We start from the raw sequence: 4,613 nt of genomic DNA on the forward strand, positions 1-4,613 counted from the left end.
AAGTTATCACATGGATGAAAGAGAAAAATTTTGGTGTGGGGCTTTTTGTTACACTTACAATGTAGGAAACTGGCTTATTATTAGTTAGTTTTTAGGAGAAAGTCAGTGACCTGTGCTATGATGGTTGGGCAAGGAAATGTATATTGCAACAAGAATATATAACTAGGTCAGGACTTTTGCCCTAAATTTTCTACAGCTGGAAATGTTCGGTAATACACAGTCTCTGCTTTACTCATGACCTACCTTTGCTTTTACCTTTTTACATCTGAACTTAAAAATCAAGCAGGCTTAAATCGGTTGTCTGGTGTGTTGATAAAAGCGTAGCAAGCCATGACAAAAACTTGTAAGAACTTTTCTGGGTAATATTAAGAAGTTGATGGAGATTTATACGGGTCCAGGCAGAATGCTGCAGAATGCTTTTGTGTGTGTATAAGGGGGGAGCTGACTTCAGCTTTGAAGGAAAAAAGAGTTGGGGATTCATGAACTGAGGGAAGGACAGAATGTTTTAGTGTGAGATGAGAAACTAAAGGAACCGGCTTGTTCACTGCAGTGCCCTGTGAAGAATGTTGCAGGTGCTTGCATGCTCTGGAAAATGAAACAGTACAAAACAGAGGCAACAGTAAGTCTTAACTCTGAATCATCAGTGCATTTAAACAAGTTCTGAAGATTTTGTGGTGAAAGGGAAAGTTAATCTTTAGGTAGTTCATGCTCTGACTTCCACAGTGTTTCTGCCAAATGCAACAATAATTTGATAGTGTATACGCTTTCCCACAGGAAGTTGGCTGAACATTGTTAGGACGTTTCACTTATGAGTAGCAATTAACAGCTATCAGGTAATAATTATTTTCATTCACTATCAAGACCAATGGCTGAAAAATCATGTCACATTGTCATTCACTTATACTTTTCAGACCCAATTCGATTCTGCTCTATATTGATTCCTCCACTATATTTTTCACTGTAATTCTTGAGCATTTTGAATTCTGACATCTTTTAGAGTGACCAAAATCGTGCACCTTTTTTTGAAACTTCATTCTCTATGGACATGTTATTTACCTGCATGTATGTAAATAGCTGCTGATGATTAAAAGGTCAATCACTGAGTGAGCTATTAGCAGTTTGTGTTCAGTAGCCCTCCTCATTAGCTGGCTCATAAAAGCATATTTTTTTCAGTTCTTTGTACATTGTACCTGTATGAAATGCATTGTGAAGTCAATACCAGCTTTCTAAATGTCTGCTTTCTATTCTCGTTTAGCCCAGCTAAAAATTGCTTTGACTAAGTACTAGCTAATGCAAAGTCTCATGAGCAACTTGAGATTTGCTTATTAATAGTATTTTATTTAAATAATGAAATTCACAACTGTCTTGAATTATAGTGCTTGCTTCTGAAGTGTGCTTAAGCTCATTATCTTTCTAACATTTAAAGCAGTCTATGCAGAGGGTGTAAGGAAGGGAGGACATAGCCTGACTTGCTGGGTGGAAAAGTACGTCTTTGTGTTAGCACTCTGAAAAAGGCCTTAATCAGGGACTTAATCAAGAGACTACAGAAGCCAAAGGCTCTCTAAGATAGACAGGCCTGGTATGGGGCTATTGTGTGCTATATTTGAGCTAAGGCATTGTGTTTGCTATTCTGATTAAGTCCTGCACTGGGTATGAATGGGAAAATGGCAGCCAATTCCAATTCCTATTAATTTGCTCCTATTGGACTCTGTGTGATTTGTTCAGCACCCTGAAGTGATATGGCTGCATGTGCTGTAGCTGCTCTCCTGCCTATGTCTCTGTCCTGACACTTTTGCCATCCCTTGTTCAGCAGTCTCTCCTGGCCGCTCTGCCACCACCTGCATGACTGGACCTGCTTTCTGCATCAGGAACAGAGTCTGTCAGATAAGGCAAGTTTTTCTCCTTCAGGGTATCTGTATGAAGAAACCTAACTACAGTACCTGCATTTGAGCCTATTTTGAAGCGTGCCTTTACATAGTAAAGTATATACACATGAATGCTGAAGTAAGCACTTAAGTAAATCTCCAGAATAAATCTATGGGAATTTTACCTGGGTGAGAACTGTGTGACTTATGATCAGGGAATCAGACTCATAATTCAACAATTACCTAAGTTGGATACAGTGATACCAGTATTGAATCTATCTATTTTTTGGAATGTTTTTGAATTTTATTTCTTTCATGTTATGCAAGAAAGGAGGGGTTTTCATCCTCATTTACTGACATAAATTAAATACTGCTGTCACTAATAGACATATACATGGGGTTAAGTTACAGAAAAGTTAATCTGATAGTTATTCATACTACTGTAAAATCATTAGAAGGAATTTCACTGCAGTAATTTGGTAGTTACATCACACATCTAGCAAGCCACAGGTTCAATGCACACTTCTACACAGGAGCATTCAGACAAATATCTAACACCTATCGGAGTGTTTTAGCCATTGGGCTATAGGCCAAGGGGAGGGCAAAAGCTTTCATCAGTCTCATTGAAGCCACTGTGTGGCATGGCAAGCTTGAGGAGAATTGAAAGTGCTGTACTATCAAGTTGCAGATGATAGGAAAAATGACAGTTTTAACATGTGAGTGCAGATTTACATGGACTTGGCCTAAAAAAATAAAATCATCATCTTTGAGGTTGAATTCATAAGAACAGCATGCACAGGATCCTGTCTGTTTTTGCCCACTTAGAAACTTCTAGTTTGTCAAATTATCCTATAGTCATTCAGTTAGTAAATGTGTCATGTTAATGAACAAATATTAATTGAATATACTTATGCATATTACCAAACTTAATTCTACATATTTATTGCAGAACTGCTGGATAAATTAGGAGGTTATTAGCATGGATAATCTGTATACCACATCTAATGCATAATACAGAGTTTTGCTTCCTTATTTGTATACGGAACAGTTGAGACTCAGTGTGGGTTTGCGGAAGCCAGCAGGCACTGCCGTGTCATGTCAGTTTGGTCTTGAGTTAATGTTCAAATTAGACAGATGCAGGGTTGATAACCTGCATGGTTCTATTGCAATGTTTGGCATTTTCCATAAAACTTCAGCTCTTGTTTGAAAATCTGTTTTCTTTTAAATAAAAGTATATCTTCAGCTGTAGATATTTGAGGGGGATGCCTGAAAATGTTAACAAGAATGTAGGAAGAACCTTGGAGGGCAAATAAAAAGAGCTGAGAATGAATTATTAGAAAGCTGCTCAGCCCTCTTTATATTTGAGGGCTCAATTCAGATTTTGTAAAGGCATTGAGTGTTCAAAATTGCAAAAATATACATAACAAAAAAATCTATTTTTGCTGCAGTTGGTTGTTACTAATGCCTACTGAGAGGATAAGTCACTGAACTTGTACACCAAATGGCTCACTAAGTAGTGCCCTAAATTTTGGAGTTTATGCTGCTTGGCAACACAGGAAATTTGCCTTAATCTTTGCAAAAATGCTTATGCATTTGCAGACCTTCTGCTGTCAGTTTGGTCATTTTTCCCTCTCTTACATTTCTAATATTATGCAGAATTGCTAATCATATAATTTTAGCAATTTTTGTAAAACTTGATGTTTCTCTGAAGGCCACAACTTCTGAATTTTTAGGACTATAATTGAATCTCAGCTTTCCTTAGAAATAAATTTTCTACTCATTGCAGTTTGTAAAGAAAAGCTTGAAAATATGACTGGAGCACACTCTAGAGGCTCAAAAACTCAACGGCAGGTAAATTACTCCAAATTTATTCATATTTCAAATCTCATGATTTTTAAGCCAATCTCATGATTTTTTTTAAGCTTGATTCATTGCTGATGAAGATTTGAAGCAAGATTTGTGAATAATATGCATTTCCTTATTTCCTCCTCTGGAGAACTATCTTTTATTCCTCTTTGTCTGCTGACAGGGAACTAAGCATTGAATGGACTCTGTTCCTGACTGCTAGTCTTATAATCTAGGTCAGAGGTGGATGAAACTCTGCCAGTGCACAGAAAGGCTGATATTATTTCTGGAGGGCTTTGGAAAGTTGCAGATTTCATCTTTAGGATGTTTTATGAAAGGAGTGTGTCCTGAAAAGGGTGAAAGCTGCAATTCATAAATTTATTTGGAAGACCAAGACATAAGTCTATGTAAATTTAAAAATTCTAAGCAGATCTGCGGATGCCATAAGGTTGGGTAAAGTTTAGTTTACTGCTTAAAAAGGGTCTCTAACCTGTACTGGCACTATACGTTCTATGCTATTTTACATCTCATCACATGACTGAGGAACTTGCATGAAAAAGAGGAAGTGTAAACTTGATAAAAACTCTTCCATATGTTGCTTCAAATTCTCTGACTTTGGCTATGTCTATCCATTGCCACTTTACAAATAAACTTTATCTGTATTATTTGTATTTCATTAAAATGTGAAGCTCTTCACGTGTAGCAAAAGAAGTGGTTAATTTTTGGATTGCTGTCACTTTAGGATAATGTTTAGTAATGGGTTCATGTTACTCTCCCGAAGGATCGTGGAGATGGGACTAGATGTCTAATTGAGTGACCTAGACAGCTGGATGTTGTCACTGTATTTGAACAGCAGTTTGTAAAACCATTCATGTTTTTTCTAAGCTGATCTATCAACACTGT

The sequence above is a fragment of the Apteryx rowi genome, unplaced genomic scaffold (assembly GCF_003343035.1).
Source record: "Apteryx rowi isolate R43461 unplaced genomic scaffold, aptRow1 scaffold_267, whole genome shotgun sequence".
In the NCBI taxonomy this organism is placed as follows: Eukaryota; Metazoa; Chordata; class Aves; order Apterygiformes; family Apterygidae; genus Apteryx; species Apteryx rowi.